Source organism: Hemicordylus capensis, chromosome 1, assembly GCF_027244095.1.
Source record: "Hemicordylus capensis ecotype Gifberg chromosome 1, rHemCap1.1.pri, whole genome shotgun sequence".
Classification (NCBI taxonomy): Eukaryota; Metazoa; Chordata; class Lepidosauria; order Squamata; family Cordylidae; genus Hemicordylus; species Hemicordylus capensis.
In genome coordinates, this window is record NC_069657.1 from 259,456,905 (window position 1) to 259,476,517 (window position 19,613).

The 19,613-nt window shown below is 45.2% G+C and overlaps 1 protein-coding gene across 2 annotated transcripts in view; it reads right to left on the minus strand.

The window, feature by feature from the left end:
- The window catches only part of BTBD3 (BTB domain containing 3), a 37,232-nt gene extending 24,272 nt beyond the window's left edge, over nt 1-12,960 (minus strand). The window contains exon 1 of one of the 2 annotated variants that reach the window (XM_053284618.1): nt 12,886-12,960. The gene's annotated coding sequence lies outside the window, so the exon portion shown is untranslated. Of the gene's footprint in view, nt 1-12,635; nt 12,767-12,885 lie in introns of those variants that run through there. The other variant, XM_053284617.1, reaches the window with a different exon arrangement.
- Between the last annotated feature and the right edge of the window lie 6,653 nt (nt 12,961-19,613).

The window sequence follows — 19,613 nt, forward strand, 5'->3', positions numbered from 1 at the left end:
TGCCAAGCAGGTTCTGCCCTGGGTCTGCCTTGCTTCCCTTGCGTAAGATACTGTTTGAACGGTACCAGCAAAATATATAAAGGAGAATCTCATTATTTGCGGAACCCGCATAGCCACAGGTTTCTAATACACACCCGTTTCCAATATCCGTGGACACTAATGGGTTAAAAGCTACATATCTGCAGTTCCTAAAGGGCTAGACGTGACCACAGAGGTCACTTCTGGCCGCCATTTTGTGGCTCATTTCTTCAGAAAAATGGACTTCCCCCCATTATTCTTCATGGTTTTCAGGGCCATTTTGTCCTTTGGGGGCATTCCTAGGCACATGGCGGACCCGTGGAGCATGCCACAGTAAGTTCTGGGCCATTTGGGGGGCTTTGTATTATTTTTCCCTCCACTCTGGAACCTAACCCCACTTTCCCCATAGAACTAATGCCTTGTTACTCATGGCAGTAAGCAAGGAATGGAACCCTCGTGAATAACGAGGTTTTCCTGTATTCAGTAGATTAAAACTCCATCACTTTTGGCTAGAATGTGCCAATCAACCCTTAAAATTAAGGCAGTTTTACAACAGCCTATAACTTGCCAATTTGCTTTCTGGTTAAATATCGTTAGTTTTGTAAATAGGTTAATGATATGGGAAGGAGACTAACAGAGCCCTTGTTAGAATATGGGTTGTTAGTACAAAACAGAAACGGGCTTACAATGGCTTGGTAACTCTTCAAACACCGCACAGGTTTGGCCAAATTCCTTTCTCCAACAAGTACACTCTAGAACAGGGTTTCTCAGCGTGTGGGTCCCCAGATGTTATTGGACTTCAGCTCCCATAATCCCCAGCCCCAGTGGTCTTTGGTTGGGAATTATGGGAGTTGAAATCCAATTATATCTGGGGACCCACATGTTGAGAATCCCTGCTCTAGAAGATGTATTTTTGTGATGGAGACCCACTGTGAGCAGTGCACATCAGTAGCAGAAACATATTATGCTTGCTAATAATGTCGGGAATCCCAGGCCAGCTAAAACACAATCAAGTGTCTTAGAACCCTACAGGCTATTAGTATGTGTTTGGCTTACACCTTAGCAATATCCAATGCAGTTGTCCCATAGGATATCACACCAGGCAGCGGAAAGGGAATCCTACCCCTTTGTCTAAGTAGTCCAAAGGGCCTTGCATAGAACAATTGCTGCCGAGCCAAGGATAAGCTCCTCCCTTGCACCAGCACCAGGTGACACCTAATCCCATGCACTGGAAGCACAGCACAGCTGCACCACCCAATATAGTTGCAAAGCTGTGCAAAGGTCATTGCAATTTTATTGAAACTATGTTGTAGTAGAGCAGTGTGTATATTCTGACTGGGTGGAAGCAGGGATGGCATACATTTTGGTACACCCAGGTTAAAAAAAAAATTGGGCTACATCCTTGTGCTCCTAAAAGAGATACTAGATTAAATACTAGATCTGAATACAAGGGAGAGGAATGCATGGAACTGACACAGGAAAGAACAAAATGTATTTTCTAGTACCTATTTAAGGGTCTGTGGGTGGGGGGGGGAGTATTAAATTTATTTCTAAATCCAAAGAGAGAAATTTAATTTCAGAGAAAAATGCCATCTGCTTGACCAAAATGCATTTTATATCTATCTATCTTCTCTCTCTCTCTCTCTCTCCATTACTAGTGAGTAGCATTGGTACCTTTGTGTGTGGATGAAAAAGGTTTGGAAGGCCAAGAGGATTACAGAGGGTGGACACCTGCACAAAATGACTGTCAAGAACATCCCCTAATGATTTCTAACTGCAGTTCCAACTCTAGGGTGATGTATTACAATCACAGCAAGCACTCTGGGTGGATTTTTTTGACACAAACAGACGGGCTGTATCAGTGGAACATAGGAAGCTGCCTTATACTGAGTCAGACCATTGGTCCACCTAGCTCCACTCCTGCTAACTAACTGCTCCACCCCTGCTAACTGAGCAAAGAGAGACCTTTTAAAGTGGTGATTCTCTTATATTTAGCAAAGGGAGAGCAACTGGCCCTATCCACCCCCAGCACAGCATCCCTCCAGTGGCTGATGCAGGTATCTGCCTTGCTTCTTTTTGGATTGGGAGTCCCTTGGGGACAGGGGCCCATCTTATTTATGTATTATTTATTTGTCTATGTAAATTGCTTTGGGAACTTTGGTTGAAGAGCGGTATATAAATATTTGTCGCAGCAGCAGCAGCTCCAGCTCCAGCTCAGTATCATGTCCACAGACTGGCAGCAGCTTCTCCAAGGCTGCAGCCAGGAGTCTCTCTCAGTCCTATCTTTGTAATGCCAGGGAGGGAACTTGCATGCAGTTGTTCTTCCCAGAGCGGCCTCATCCCCTGAGGGGAATATCTTACAGTGCTTACACATGTAGTCTCCCATTCAAATGCAAACCAGGGTAGACTCTGCTTAGCAAAGGGGACAATTCATGTTTGCTACCACAAGGCCAACTCTGCTCTGGGCAGGGGAAGACTGGATATTTATTTATTTATTTATTTATTTATTTATTTAATGTATTTCTATACTGCCCCAAACCTGCGTCGGATATAGCCTTGCCCAGCCCAGATTTCTGCAATGATGATAATGCATTACATTTATCTTATTTTGTAGCCCAAAAACAGGGCTGTTGAAGAGACTAACAAAATAGTAATGAAATTATCATACAACATGTTGTGACTGTTTCATATGGCACCATGGACAGAGGGAGCTTCATTCTTCCTCTCTCCTGGTGTCATCTTGAGTTAGACCCATGGTCCTTCTAGCCCAATATTAGCAACCATGATTAGCAGTATCTATTCAAGACTAATTGAGCTGAAAGAAGCTTCAATACCTGAGGAATTATCTCTCCACCCACAAAATAGCATTTAAAAAGCCACAGAGATGGTGGGATAAGGTCCCCTCTGTTCATCCTCCCACCCTCTCTCTGCTCCTCATGGGTCTATATTTGTTTTACCCCAATTCTCCCCCCCCCACCCCAATTCTTCCTGTATGTTCATGCCTCCCTCAGCAACTATCTATGCCTCCTTTAGGAAAATCTATGTTGCACTTGGAAAGCTAAAGTGTCAGTCACCAAGATGGAACCTTCAGATCTGAAATTGCTTTATAGGACTAATTAGCTTATAGTCATTTTGTTCCACCAGACAGCTCTAAATGGAATGGAATAACATTTTAAGTTGCACTGCTACGCTGTATGATTTCACCAGTATGGCAATACTTACAATGCATTTGAGGAAATTGCCAAGAAACAACATTTAGAGTACTAGCTATGCTATGCACAGTTTGCTTCTTGACAATACAACTAAGGGGAAACATCTTGCTTAATCTCAGGAACAAATACAGGGATATAGAGGTCTAGTCTGATATCTCTGTAACGCTTCTTTTCATTATAGACCACAGACACTGTAAAGAAGCAATGGTCTTTTGTTTCAATTAGACAAAAGCCATTGTCATGTTCATAATCTCACACTGCAGTCAACTAAAGTTAACCAGCATTGGCAGCAATTATCTGAGATAAAAGTAAAATAAAGGTTGTGCTGCCGAGTCGGTGTCGACTCCTGGCAACCACAGAGCTATGCTGTTTTCCTGGTACAATACACGAGTGGTTTAGCATTGCCTTCTCCCGCACAGTATGAGAGGATGTTTTTCAGCACCTTCCTATATTGCTGCTGCCTGATATAGGCGCTTCGCATATTCTGGGAAACACACCAGTGGGGATTCAAACCAATAGCCTCCTGCTCTCTAGGCAGGTTGCTTCCCTGCTGCGCCATTAGGTGGCTAATTATCTGAGATACTGTACTGGGAATCTAAGTCAGTATTTTTACTCATAGTTCTGAATCCCAGACCACAGCAAATTCTCAGTGCATGCAATGATGGCTCACAATCCTGGTGGCTGCAAAGACTCCTAAGACTTAATTTGAGAGGCAGTGTGAAGCAGTAGGTAGAGTGCTGGGACTTTGGGAGGGGAGACTTGGCCTTGGGCCAGTCACTAACACAGCCAAACCTAGCTCACAGAGCTGCTGTGAAGATAAAATTGGAGAGGAGAATCGTGCATGTCACCCTGAGCTCACTGAATGAAGGTGAAGGGCAGGATAAATCAATCACTTGTAAAATGGAACTGTGGGAGATCATACTATATAACCATCCATTACTCCAGCCATCTACTATCCCTGTGACTAACCAAGTCACAACTCCATTGCCATTTTAAACAGATCACTGAATGCAACGGGATAGCCATATCTGTTTGGGGGAAGGAAGAGGACCCCAATCTTAGAATCAGGCTGCACATTTTGTCTGAATGACATTCAAGTTGCAGGTCAACATCAGAGATGTGTGCTGGAAAAGTTTCCATTTCTAAAAATGTCATTGGCTGACATCTGGACTAGCATTGCACGCATGCCGCAGTGCAAGTTCCAGACTACCATTGCGCTGCCATTTTAGTGGGGGAAAGAGGGAATTTTTGCCAATCCTCCCCTCTCTCTGATTTTATTTTATTTATTTATTTACTTATTTATTTGATTTATATACCGTCTGACCAATGTTCTCTCGAATTGTTTTCATATGTCTGTAGAATGAGTTTTGTTCTGGGTGGCAGTATCAAGGCAGTGTGTGCGCATGTGCATTCAGAGTGGGGCCTTCCTGACTCAACCTGAGCAGGATCTAAAATTAACTGAGCAGACATCAAATGACGTGTGACCGCGCATGCACACACTCGCCTTAGAAGGAACACTGCGCCTGACTCCAGAGGCCCAGGCAGTTCACAAGAACAAAGACAAACAAGACCAGCTATTAAAACAGCAATTAAAATTTTTTAAACATTCAAAAATTACAGCAATTTTAAAAATCTAAGCAGCAATTAAAAATTGAACACTCAGAAATTATTAAAAGCTTGGCCAAACTGTCTTAAGGGCTCTTTTGAAGGCTGGTAAAAATGTTACATTTTTTACTGTGTATCACCAAAATATGTCCCCGAGGGTTGCATGCTCAAGCAACAGCGCAGCAGTAGTCAAGAAATCGCACTGCTACATGTGCACAATGCTAGTCAGGATATCCAGCATTGTTCCATAAAACTCAATAGTAACACTGAACCAATGCAATATTAGGCGAGTTCAGCCATTTCAAAGTTGTAATTAATGTTTTTCAGGTGATTATCCTAGGAAGTGTGTAAGAGGGTACATATGTTTTATTGATTTATTGAATAATCCAATTTTTTAAAAAGTTCCTTTCTACGTAATGCCTTGGATTTGTTTCAGTCTAACAATTAAAGCACATGAAGTGTCTTTATTGATTCCCTCCACCCACCAAATATTTCAGACCATTGGTCTATCTAGCTCAGTATTGTCTACATACTGGCAGCAGCTTCTCCAAGGTGGCAGGCAGGTCTCTCAGCCCTGTCTTGCAGATGCCAGGGAGGGAACTTGGAAAATTCCATGAAAGCATGAAGGTGCTCTTCCTAGAGCAGCCCTATCACCTCAGGGGGATATCTAACAGTGCTCACAATGTCTCCCATTCAAATGCAAACCAGGATGGATCCTGTAAGGGGACAATTCATTCTTGCTGCCACAAGACCAGGTAATATGGTAGAGGCACTTTTTACTGTATAAATAGGTAAAACAACCAACTCTGATCATAATATATTTTGGGCATCAGGAAAATTTGTAGAGTTTTTTTTATTTTTCAGGGCGGGGGGGGGAGAATGCAAGTTTTGTGCAAATAAAGAGAAAATTTGTCTGGGGAAAATTCCAGAAAACTCAGACCTCTGGTCAATATTGATTTGGCATGCTTAATACACATCTGACCTGTATGTATATAATATAGTGCCATGCTCAAAGTTGCACTGGTTTTCAAAAGCAATACAATTCAATACTTCAGAACATCCTTGTTGGCAGGAAGCTTTTGATTGTGACGTTCACTGGAGCTTTTCAGGTTCTTTGCTCCTTGCTCCTAGCTTTCTTGCATTAGGCAAGTAGCAATGGTGTTACAATAATGAGTATGTGTATGCGGTCTTGTTTATATCAGGGCTGCAAGCTTTAATCAATTAATTGGCATGACTGACTAACTGCAAATTAAAATGTGCCCCCTGATTAATTGGTGGGGCTGACAAACAAACAAACAAAGTCTACGGAACCGAGGTGTCATCTTGAAGGAACTGCCATAAAGACATCAGCTTCATCCTCTCTGCACCAGATGTAAAGAGGACTTTCCACTCAAGATGAAGACAAAGACAGCACATCATTTGATTGTCATGATAAAGCCACCACCCTGCTACCCAGGAGGCCAAATCTAACACAGTTACACAGAAACCTGGAAACACAGAAGAACCAGAAGGCAACCAGGTGCCAGGGTAAAACTGGCAGTATGCAAATACACCCCCCCCCAATGCTGCACCAGAATAGTAAAGAAGACAATTTACAATACCCTGAGACTCTGTCTACTGCTGATCCCTTAAACAAGATTTTGATTTCTGTGATAAGCCTTCACTTTCTCCCCAATTAAAAAGACATTGCATGAGAAAAGCTAGGGTTTGAATACGTGGGCGTTATTAAATTCTATATGCCTTTTGGGTGCAAAGAGATATCATATTGGCCCATTCCATTGTAAATTGCATTTAAATCGTACCAGCCAAAGCAAAACTAGCTTCAAAATGCCATAAGCAATGCAAATATGCCAACTGGGCTCCTTTGACATGCAGGTGAAAGCCTTTGTATCACATTAACTTCATAATTTCAGGAAATTAGCAGGATTCCAATTTGCATAAATCTCCCCCATTTTGTGGACGTTTTGTTCTGACTGAACGCTCCCAAGGCGTGATGAATATCAAGCAGAATTTTCATTTGAAATACTAGATTTGCAAAAAAATAGATCTATTATTGAATGTATTTAATATTTTAGTCACAGTTTGCCTATTAATTCATTTATGATCCACTATTTCACTGCAATTCTTTGCCAACCTCCTATTTTAGGAGCATAGACTCCATATTCATGGCTTAGCAAAGAACAACGTGTTTGGTTTTCTCAATATACTGCTTATATATAGTACTTCTTTTCTTTACCATATAAGACATATAGCATTTTTTCACCATTAAAAGAGAACTCTCTGAGAGTGAGAAACTAATCACTTAATAAGACAGTGTATAGGACACGTAGATGATTATCTATGCTGTTTTCCCATTGGTTGGGAACCAAAAGGAAAATAAAGAGGCACCGGGGAAGCCTTATCAAGTTATTCTGGCTGGTACATGTGCAACATTGTTGCCAACACAAGTATTTGAAATCCTTCTCTAAGAATTAGAAGCATGCTGGTGCACAACCTTGGCCCATATATCTCACGCAACCCACAGAAAGGGAAATTATGGGGATGGGGGAAGAGGAAAGACCCTCTCCAAAAGTCTTGTATGTCCCAAGTTGAATTTTGTTGGATTGGAAGAAGTAGGCAGGAGTCAGGCAGGTCAGTTATACAGGAAAGTCATGAGTTTTCTTGCAAGTACAGGGCTGCAAGATCAGGGTGAGGTGGGATGACAGCAGGTTCCCTCCACATGGCTGACCCAATTAGTGCCTTCAAACTCTTCTCACGAAGACACAGCCTGGTTTCATAAAATCCCACGTGGGTTGTACGACTCCCCTGGCAATAACTGGCCTTACCCCCAATACACAAAGATTTGCAGTGGCATCTCTGTGGAAGATAACGCCAGAGAGCAGCTCAGGAGACAAGGGGGGGATTAATCATTTTAACTGGACTATATTGCTTAACTTGGAGAACTGCATTGTGCACTGATCAATCCGCTAACGTTAGTGGCCCGCAGTCACTTGTATTGTGCCGGGAGTACAAGGCTTTTTCAAAGAGGCATTTGAACATTACAGAATGTTGCAGTGGTGGTTCTCACTCACTCCAATCTCCAAATGTGCCAGAAAATATCTGTCTGCTTTTTAATAACTTTCAACCCCTATTGGAACTTTATCACTTTGGGAAGGGTTATCATCTTGCTGAAGGACTTAATCTTATACTGAAAATAGTCTTCTGATACCTTAAATACTGATTTAATGTAGCATAAGATTTCGTGGGCAATACATCTATTTTTATGGCGCCGTAAGACTCTTTTTTTCTTGTACAGCAGACTAACATGGCTTCCCCTCTGGCATTTCCCTGTCACTTTCAGAGAGTGTCTGAACAAATATAATTACTTTAAAAACAAACATTATATCATTTTGAACACATCTGTGAAATACGTAGATGCTCAGAATACCACTTTGACGCTGAATAACGCGTTTGCATCATCTGCCACAAAAAGCTATAGATGCTTCTTAATAGTCTAGCTTTACTCCTATTATGCCTTTTTGCATGGTACACTCAAGGTGCCTTGCCCCAAAATAAACAAACACACACTAAAATACAGTTTAAAACAACATCACAGCCAAGTGTCCAAAAAGGTGACTGGGGGGAAAAAAACTGACAATGGTCGAGCGTCTATAGTAGCCACTGAAGAACAGGTAGACAATTTATTACTGGGATGCACCCCCTCAAGAAAAGTACTTGAGTTGAAGAAGGCATTTCTGATTCAAGGGATACATTTCAGGATTTTAATTTTTTTTTAATCATACCTCTGCTCCTGAACAGCTGGGAAGTTTGCATCAGGACAGAAGTAATGCCTTCATATCTCAGAATCACTCATAAGCTATCCATTACCTCCAGATAATTAGAACAAAAGTGCAAAACTTTACAGAATGAATAATGTTGCAGACAAGTCACTCCGTTTGAACCATACAACAGTATTATACTTCCAAAAATAACACAGACCTAAACTGATTATGTAAAGATATGTCTGCAACAATTTTTTCATACAATGTGCAACATATATTTTTGGGCAGACCACACCATTTTTTATCCTGCCCTGGTTCACTTCCATTTCTGTGTTTCTTTACAGTTCAACTCTACATATGCTGACTTGGACATCAGTTCATTATTCAATGTGGCTTACTCTCTATGTAGGTGTGAACAGGACTGCAGTCCTAAAAGAGAACCATCAACAACTCTGAAAACCCACAAGTACCTTAACATCAGATCTGCCTCCTTTTCCTGCACATCACAGCAATGTTATTTTTGTTGGTAGAAGGTGCACAACTGAATGGCTACATACTTTGCACAATGTTATTTTTAATATTAAAAACAAAAGCCAATCAATTTAGCTCATGAGAGGACAAGCAAGATAGAAACACAACAAAGAAAGCAAAACATTCAAACTGCAAAGAGTTCATGCCAACAGGTGGGCCTCCAAATATAAGACCTTACCAAAATGAAGGCCTCACAGGTGGTAAAAACCCATTTCTGGGCTGTAAGACCTTTGACCACAGGTGGAAGCTTATATCCCTCCAAAACAATCTCTGAACACAGAAAGGTAGCATGTCAAGAAGAAAGCTAGTTGATTAGCTATCTATATGTAGGAACATTCCCATCATCTGAATCTCATCAACAGAATGTAGCAGAACAGCCCAGAAAGAGGATGACAACCTCAGTGAGAAGTAGGGCTTACGCTACTGTAGTTGATGCCAAGTTTCTATATTACTATGCGGAGACAGAAGTAATACCACTGAGCCCCTGGTGGCGCAGTGGTAAAACTGCCGCCCTGTAACCAGAAGGTTACAAGTTTGATCCTGACCAGGGGCTCAAGGTTGACTCAACCTTCCATCCTTCCAAGGTCGGTAAAATGAGTACCCAGAATGTTGGGGGCAATATACTAAATCATTGTAAACCGCTTAGAGAGCTCCGGCTATAGAGCGGTATATAAATGTAAGTGCTATTGCTATTGCTAATAACTAAAAAGCCCTGTCATTTAACGTTCTTTGGAGATGCAGGGGGGATGCCACTACAGAGCTAGTTCCAGGCTTTGGAGGACTGTTGGCAACATGCCATCTCACCTGTGTGTATGTGTGAGTGAAGAGAGACAGTAGATGCTCCTTGCAGCTGCCTCCCTCACTTGCTCAACTGAAGGCAGCTGAAAGCAGCAACCGCTACTGCCTCTGCCTTTTCTGATTGGGTGCAGTGAGCCCATCCTCTCCGCTCAGAGTGAAACGGGGAGCTATCAGTGGCTGTTCCTTACAGCATCTGTCTCCATCTCTGCTCTTGCTCTCTCTCTGGGCAGCAAAGCAGTTAAGATTGGGTATAATGGGCCTAATCCTCACTAGTATGCTATCCAGAGGGAAAGGAAGAGTGGTGGCAGCAGTTATCCCTTGCATCTGCATCTGTTCACCTGAGTGGGCAACTCAGGTGAACAGAGATCGAATCCTCACCACACCAAGAGGAAGAGAGCAGGGGAATGAGTGGAAATCGCTGCTCCTTGCAACTTGTCTGCCTGGGGTGGGAGCAGTGTTCCCTCTAACAGGGATTCCCAGATGTTCTTGACTACAACTCCCAGCATCCCCAGTGGTAATAGCTTTTGCTTGGGGATTATGGGAGTTGTAGTCAACAACATCTGGGAATCCCTGTTAGAGGGAACACTGGTGGCATTGCTGCTGCTGCCTATGCAGGAAGTGTTGAGAGAGCACAGAGGGGAGGAGCCTAACCAGCCATCCCTCAATGGGGCCCAAAGCCTCCCAGGTGTGCACCCACCAGCTGTGGTGGCTACTGCTAATTTGGGGGCTACCCAGGTCCGTGCTAGTGAACCCTCCTACTGAGGCCTCAGCAGCTGCCCAAGAGTGCCAGCCTCTGACCCTGGGGGACTCTGTAGGGTGCTTCTGATGCTGTAGTATAGCTGGCTGTGCGTACAAAACAATCTCTGCACAGAAAACTAGGATGTCCAGGGGAAGGCCCTAAGCCAGCTTTTTCCTGACATGCTCGTTTTCTTTGTGCAGACTATGATCTAAGCTCTTTTCAGATGTTATGAGCATACCAGGCACTCACAGTTACAGCGGGCACAAGTGGGGAGGAAGCCCAGCTGCCAAATTATCCCCTCGTGCCAATGATCACGGTTATGCTGCCGTTAATCTGAAAGGGGGGCTCCCTAAGCCTGGCTGCAGCGAATCCATGAGATTTCAAATCCGTGAAGATCAGTGCAAAGGGGTGAGTGAGGAAACAGGATGCTGGACTAGATAGGTCTGATCCAGCAGAGCTGTTCTTATGACAGCAGGGCAGGGGGACTTCCTCCCTGCTTTTGCCCACTGTAACCATGAGCACCTAGTGCACATAATAACATCTGAAGAGGGCTAAGGGGGACGATCTGTTTTAGTCTGGGCTGTGGGCACCGAGTGGGAGGAAGGCTCACATCTCTCTATATATTTCTCCTGGGTGTGCCAGGGAAAAATGCGTCCTGGCAGCCCAGCTGATTGGCTGGGCTGTGGGGGCGCCTGATTGGCTGGCGCACCCAGGAGAATTAATGCCTGGCTCAGCCGCGGATGTTAAGGTGGCACTCGGCCCGTGGCCGCACTTGACCTGCCGCCGGCGGCAGCTGCACTCGACCCGCCGGCCGCCGCCGCACTCAACCCGCCGGCCGCCGCCGCCGCACTTGACCCGCCAGCTGCGGCAGCCGCGGCTGGGGAACTCAGCCCCGCCGGAGACGGGGGGTGGAGAGAGAGAGGTAGCTAGCCCCAAAGATCGCACAGATGCTCTGTGCGGGGTCGGCTTGTCTATCTATCTATATATATGTAATTCTCCTGGGTGTGCCTTTAGAATGTGCATCACAGCAAGCCATCTGATTGGTTGGACGCCATGCGGCACACCCAGGAGACCAGCGGCGGCCATGGCCGGGGAGGCAGGCGAGCCCGGCCAGGGAGGAGAGCGGCAGCAGTGGCAGGCCCATCAGCTGAGGCGGCACTCGGCCTGCTGGTGAAGATGACACTCGGGCCAGCCACGGAGGCAAGTGGCGGCAGCAGGCCCGGCCGGAGAGGCAGGCGGCGGCGGGCACGTCCGTGGGGGTGGCACTCGGCCTGGCGGCGGGCCCCCCTGCGCGGCAGCATGCCGCCGGAGACTGGGGTGGGGGGAGAGAGACGGCGAGTCTGGCCCAGCCGCAGAAGTGAGGCGAGGAGGCGGCGCCAGGGGGCCTGGCCGAGGCGGTGGCGGGCCCGGCCGAGGCGGTGGCGGGCCCGGCCGGAGCAGCGGGACTTGGCCGGCAGCCTGGGCAAGAGGGTGGGGGAGAGGAGGCCGGCTGCAGAGGCCAGCAAGCAGCGGCAACGGGCCTGGCAGGCCCGGCAGCAAAGGCGGCACTCGGCCCAGCGGCGGGCCAAGCGGCGGAGGGCTAAGCCGCGGCGGCAGCGGGAGAATTGGCTGGCCGGGCATGGGGGAGAGAGGTTGCCGGCCCCAAAAAATGCACAGATGCTCTGTGCGGGGGTCAGCTTGTGATAGAATATTCCCCACCACAAGCAAACAAAGGAAAGCTCTGCACGCAGGAAGTTAGCTGGCCAGAGGGAAGAGTTTCAGCTCTGCCCTCTCCCTGACACACTAGCTTTCTATCTTCAGCGAATTCGAGGGGGCGAGAGTTCCATCGGCAGGTGTAGGGCTACAGCCCAGGTTCCAGACTGATCCCACTCTGGAAGATCAAAAACTGCTTCACAAAGGAAAAGTGGAAGGCCAAGAAGAAGGAAAAAAAGTGCAAGAAGATGGGGGCGGGCGGAGAGAGAAGAAGGGCACCTCCTGATCCCAGGCTGGGTCTCCCCCGCCGTCCAGTTCCACCATCAGGCCCTCTTCTCGCCCCGCAAATCAAGAGGCAAGCTAGTCTCCCTTTCCCCCTCCATCAACCCTCGTGCAGACATCGCTACTGCCGCCACGTCTCCGGGCCCTGCCCGCTCAGCCCGTCTTCCCTCCTCCCTCTCCTCCAGGCTTTCCCCGTCTTCAGAAAACTGTGCGAGAGGAAAGGGCACTGCCTGAGCCTGCCACCTACCATCGCTGCCTCTCCGGCCTCCTCTTTTCTCACTGGTGGTGGTGGCGGCGGCGGCGGCGGCAGCAAGCAGGGAGGGTGGGTGGGAGGGAGGGAGCACCCCTCCCCGAGCAGAGGGGGAAGGGACAGCAGGGCTCGGACGCGGGAGCGCGCCCGACAGCCCGCCCTCTGTACGTGCCCGCTCCCGTCGCGGGGGGGGGGAGGAGGGACCGGTGTAGCAGCAATTTACCCTGCCCCTCGACGAGCCCTGCCCGGTGCATCTGAGCATGCTCATAAGCATAGGAGCATGCTCAGTATGGTCAAACGAAGCCCAAACGAAGCTCCCGTGTTTTTTTTTTCTGCCCAAAACCACTCTCAGATTTTCAATCCTGCTTAAAATATCAAAGAAAGGAAACCCAGGTTCTGCAGAAAACATCGGATGTGGTTGTATATGTAATTTTGTAATAAATTATTCTGAAGCATTAAAAAAGAATGACTCCAATAGTGCATCCAAAGGACAGATGTGAATTTCTGTGAAATTCCTGGAGAACTGGCAAGAAGAGAGCATGCTCAGTCTCTCCAGTTGAAGCCAGTGCCCTTACCTTGAAGGTCAATCTAATGGAAACTCCTACATCTTGAGTGCTGGCAAGAATGCTCACTTTCTCTGCAACCTGTCAGGAGATCTTACGCTTGTTCAGAACTTCAGAACTAGTAAAAAGACTTGTGTGCTCCAGTCTTGCAATTAGTTAACATCAGCATTATTAAATAGACTTGTCCCAAGCAGAACTTATTGGACACATTTTCAGCTATTGGAAGTTTTGTTATTAACACTGGTAACATTTAGTAATCTGGACATTGTCTGAGAATGTTTCGTGCTTCAAGGACATGGGCAAAGTTAACCAATTGTGCAGCTTTGCTAAAGCCCCAATCAGTTTCCAGGGATAATGCTTCCACCCCTAGGCTGAGACCAGCGTATCCCACTCCCCCCGTCCCCTAACGTCTCCAATGGCTGCTATTTTATGGAGGACTGTCTGTGTTCCACCAACCCCACATATAGTAACAGATTGCACTGCCTCCAACAAATGTTTTGGACACAGGTTCAGCTATTAGAGGTGTAGTTGCAACTACCTCACAGTTCTCAACCAAGCAGGCTTTTCTGATGGGTCTGCATCTCTGATGCAGTAGGCTGTCAGTCTTCCCATTCCCTGGCAGATTGCCCCAACCGGGCAGGCTACTCTAATGGGTTCACATTTCTGATGCACTAGGCTGTCAGTTATCGTTGTCCGTCTCAGATTGCACTCCAGATTTCAACCAGGTGGGCTTCTCTGCTGGGTCTGCATTTCTGACGCACTAGGCTGTCACTTTCCCCTGCCCCTGTCAGTTTGCCCCGACCGGGCAGGCTTCTCTGCTGGGTCTGCATTTCTGACGCACTAGGCTGTCACTTTCCCCTGCCCCTGTCAGTTTGCCCCGTCCGGGCAGGCTTCTCTGCTGGGTCTGCATTTCTGACGCACTAGGCTGTCACTTTCCCCTGCCCCTGTCAGTTTGCCCCGACCGGGCAGGCTTCTCTGCTGGGTCTGCATTTCTGACACACTAGGCTGTCACTTTTCCCTGCCCCTGTCAGTTTGCCCCGACCGGACAAGCTTCTCTGATGGGTCTGCATTTCTGACGCACTAGGCTGTCACTTTTCCCTGCCAGTCAGTTTGCCCCGTCCGGGCAGGCTTCTCTGATGGGTCTGCATTTCTGACGCACAAGGCTGTCACTTTCCCCTGCCCCTGTCAGTTTGCCCTAACCGGGCAGGCTTCTCTGATGGGTCTGCATTTCTGACGCACAAGGCTGTCACTTTCCCCTGCCCCTGTCAGTTTGCCCTAACCGGGCAGGCTTCTCTGATGGGTCTGCATTTCTGACGCACAAGGCTGTCACTTTTCCCTGCCCCTGTCAGTTTGCCCTAACCAGGCAGGCTTCTCTGATGGGTCTGCATTTCTGACGCACTAGGCTGTCACTTTTCCCTGCCAGTCAGTTTGCCCCGACCCGGCAGGCTTCTCTGATGGGTCTGCATTTCTGACGCACTAGTCTGTCACTTTTCCCTGCCCCTGTCAGTTTGCCCTAACCGGGCAGGCTTCTCTGATGGGTCTGCATTTCTGACGCACAAGGCTGTCACTTTCCCCTGCCCCTGTCAGTTTGCCCTAACCGGGCAGGCTTCTCTGATGGGTCTGCATTTCTGACGCACAAGGCTGTCACTTTCCCCTGCCCCTGTCAGTTTGCCCTAACCGGGCAGGCTTCTCTGATGGGTCTGCATTTCTGACGCACTAGGCTGTCACTTTCCCCTGCCCCTGTCAGTTTGCCCCGACCGGGCAGGCTTCTCTAATGGGTCTGCATTTCTGACACACAAGGCTGTCACTTTCCCCTGCCCCTGTCACAAATAGAGATGCTGGGATTGACATAGGCTTTAAGCATGCAATCTACCTCTGAGCCAGGCTCGGACTGGCCCACAGGGCAACAGGGTATATTCCTGGTGTGCCCCAGCCGCATGGCGCCCCTGTGTCCCAACTCCCACTCTTAATTACCTATTCTGCTCAAAACTCAGCGCCCTCCCCACATACATTCTATGCCCTCTCAGTGCCCCCAGTCCGGCCCTGCTCTGAGCTACCAGCCTTTTACTTCCTTGTTTCAAATTACCTCATGGATATTTCAGGTGTCTTGGTATTTAATTGAACACACCTTTTATATGCCATGTTGCAGATTTATTAAAAGGTTGCTGGTGTATTTCAAACACCAGTGAAATGCTCTTACTGAAGTTTTATAGAGCTACAATGCAATGTGTGTTCTATTGTCCAACAAAATAAGTAACTAAAAATTATTTGGGCGAAGGCTGCTGCTTACCTGTGTTTACCCTATTCTCTGGGGTATAAGTAGAGATAAACCACAATCTTAAGTTATAAACCTAATTAACTAAATTAATATAAATAGGAACTGGTAACAGCCAAAGGAAATGAGGCCATCTCTACACAACCAGAGTCATACTTCTAGTTTATTCACAATCTTTTTACAGACACTTAAAATTGCTGATTCTTTCTAAACACAAGGGAAATTAAAACATGCTGCTGGCAGTGTATGTTGAAACACATGGCAAAATGATTTGCTTGCGGATTCATTTTGAGCAGCATTTGTTTCTAGAATGAATGGCCCACTTAATTTAGATTACAATTGGTAGTCACTTACTCATATGTACGTATGGCAAATTAATGGGTAGTTATAGCAATATGGAATCTTACAGCACAGTGGATAATCAGTACCTTCTCTGTTATATCTTGTCTGTTTAGGGTAAAGTCACAACAGTCAGAAGTATATACACACACCCATTTTATAGCTATTAAGGATCTTACTGGAGGAGTACGTGTTTTGAATTACAGAGTAATAAATGATAATTTAATTGAGGCTTGGAAAGCTAACAAAATATTCATTGTCTGAAATGAATTTAAACTGCTTGCTTAACTTGAGATAACCACTGTAATTTTGCCTTATTTCCTGATTGAAGGTTAAAACATCATTTTAAATGCAGAAATCATAGTAAGAACCTCCTTTTTATAGAAAATCATTCTGTCACATGGATTTCTAATTATGGGGTGGGATAGATGTTCAGCTAAGGGCGTAAATTCAAATCTACAAATGTCATATTAGGCCATTTTCTAAGAATATTTTGTCAGGTGAAACCTATGGGACTGTCTGAATAGGTTCCCCTTTCAGAAAGTCTGTATTCAGACTTTCTGAAAGGAGAAATGTATCCTTCAAATGAATATTTTGGGGAACTAAATATTCATTATGGTCAAGATCCTACATGTATAAAAGTCAACTGGATAAATGTGCAATATACCTGTAGAACAGACACTTTTAATATGTTCTAAGACATCTGACTCTTAAAATATGACATTGTTTTCAAGAAATTATGTATATAATATTATAGTGACATTGTTTTAAAATTCTAATAGACAATGACAAATGGATGGTAGCATTATAACCAAATTGGCTACATCTGGTAGCACTGTAAGACCTACCGATACTTAAATATAAATTGTCAGGAATGGTAGTCAGCACAGCTTTACGTTCTAATCCCTGCTACAACCTTGGGTTTTCTTGCTTGTCTACCTGTTTCTAAAGCAAGTCTGCAGGCTGGAAAGGTTTTTTCAAGTACTCCAGGGTAGTATTATTGCATATTTTCATTAAACACCCTTTTAGCACTGGTCATGATGTTTTTCATTGTTTTTTGTTCTCTTAAAGCTTTTGTGAACTTCACAATGTTGGCATCCTGGAAAGGTTATCCTACGTTTAATGGGGAAAAGAATGAGAGATTTACTGCAAATGAAAGCCATTACTGGAACAGTTATCAAATAAAAGAAATATAGTAATGTCAAGTTCTCAAGATATGAAAAGTGGCCTGCCTGAGACAAACACCTGCCTTGTAAATCTATCCTCTGCATCAGCGGCTTTTTTCTCCAAGCTGTTGAGAATTGTGAATGCAACATGTTCTCATGTAGAAAAAATGCCCAAGTGGATAGTTTCATATTGGTTCGTTTCCCACAGCCCAAAAGTGTTCACATTTGCATTAAATTGAGCAAATTATAGTAATTAAAGCAGGAAGCAAAGGAAATACGAAGTCAATATGTTGTATGAAGAGTGACATGTAGCACTCTGATGATGACACCTCTCCAGATGCCATGCAATACTAGTAATTCAAATTAGCAATAAGAGTTGCTACTTTGTAGATCTTATGATTAGATTTCAAGGTAGTATACAAATGTAAAGACTAAACTAATGACAATGGATACTGCAACCAGCCTCAGAATTGATAATGAAGACACTGAAGTGGTGGATAGCTTCTGCCTTTTAGGATCGACCATCAACAGTAAAGGATCCAGCAGTCAAGAAATACGCTGCAGACTAGCACTTGGTAGGGTTGCAATGAAGGCCATGGAAAGGACATTTATATTTATATTTATTTATTTATTTACTTACTTATTAAACTTCTATACCGCTCAAACTTTTGTCTCTGGGCAGTTAACATAAAACAATTAAAACACATGAAAAAAGTTAAAACAATGCAACAATTTAAAATCAATTTAGATGCCCCGACATGTCTACGCCTACAAAGATTAGAATAGTTTAGACAGTGGTTTTTCCCGTGACACACTATGGATGCGAAAGCGGGACTTTGAAGAAGCAAGATAGAAAACGTATTGACATTTTTGAACTTTGGTGCTGGAGAAGACTTTTGAGGATACCATAGACAGCCAGGAAAACAAACAAATGGATCATAGAACAAATCAATCTAGAGTTTTCATTCAAGGCACAAATGAGCAGGCTCAAACTACCATACTTTGGATACATTATGTGAAAACCCAGCTTCCTTGAGAAGTCCATAATGCTGAGAAAGGTTGAAGGAAAGAGAAGAGAATGACCAGCAGCAAGGACTTGATTACGACAGCAATGAATGCACCACTGAGAGACCTTAAAGGCTAAGTTGAAGACAGATCATCTTGGAGAGATGTGGTTGTGTCATGGCTCAGACTTCTGATTCAGAGGAGTCAGGGCAGAAATGGGAGGATTTGCCTGCTGGTGAGGGCTCAGAGGCACAGCAATAGGACTTGGCAGGGAGCCCAGATGCTGGAGCTCAGGATTCGCAACAGCTGCCAGACATGATTTCTGATGGGGAGGAGCCTGGGATTTCACCTGTCTTGAGAAGACGGCTCAAGAGGGAGGCTCAGTGGTAGTCACGCAGGCGATCACTAGAGAGGAAGCTGAAGTGCTGACTCAGGGAAGCCTGATTGGCTGCTGGTTCTCTTGAGCCCTATATATTTGCTAGTCTCTCAATTGCTCAGTGCTGTTTGCAATGTTTCTCTGGCTGCAAACAGTGTGCCATTTGAATTCCAAAACTTTGTCCGAGTTCCAGTTTGCCTTGTTTATGCTTTCCTGCTTTGTTCTGTTAACTCCTTGCTTCTGTAGTCCTTCGCTATTTTCATTCCTTTGCTCTGTGTTTTCTTTCACTTATTACTCAGTTATTGTTAGAGGGGGATACCTAGTGCAGTTCAGGGGACTTAATTCATTTACTGTTTTCTTTGTGAGCCTTTTATTTTTCACTCATGCAGTTCCGCTGCCGCTTTCTGTTAACTCACCGGGGAGTGCTGAAGCGGGTTGTAAATCCTGTTGGGTTAGCCGAGCTAACAGATTTACGACAGGTTGCTAAGAATCGACAGCGACTTGATGGCACTTAATCAACCAATCAAATCAATGCAACTGATAAGTTAATCCTGTATATCAGTGTGCAGTGTGGGGTAGGATTCAGACTGCAGACTGCATAAGTCAGTTGCATCTCCTTTCATGAACAGAGTAGTTGAGGAGTGATATCCAGGGGCTTGAGCAGAGGACAGTTGCTGGATTCTATGACAATAAGGCCTTATGAACTGTGACAAGCCCTCTAGCTCAAATTAAGCTCCAAACATGGGATGAGTGGAGAGAGCAAAAGAACATGTGACAGTTGATTCACACTCACAGGCAGGTGAAGGAAGAGGTGATATTAGCAGGACTTATAATTGCTCTAGGTAGCAGTATTTATTATTTTATTTTATACATTTGTATACTGCCCCAAACCAAAGTCTCGGAGCGGTTCACAATAATAAAACAATACAAAAGCACAAAATATAAAAATCAATTAAAACTTCAAAAAGCTGCCTAAAAACAAAAACAATTTACAATATCTA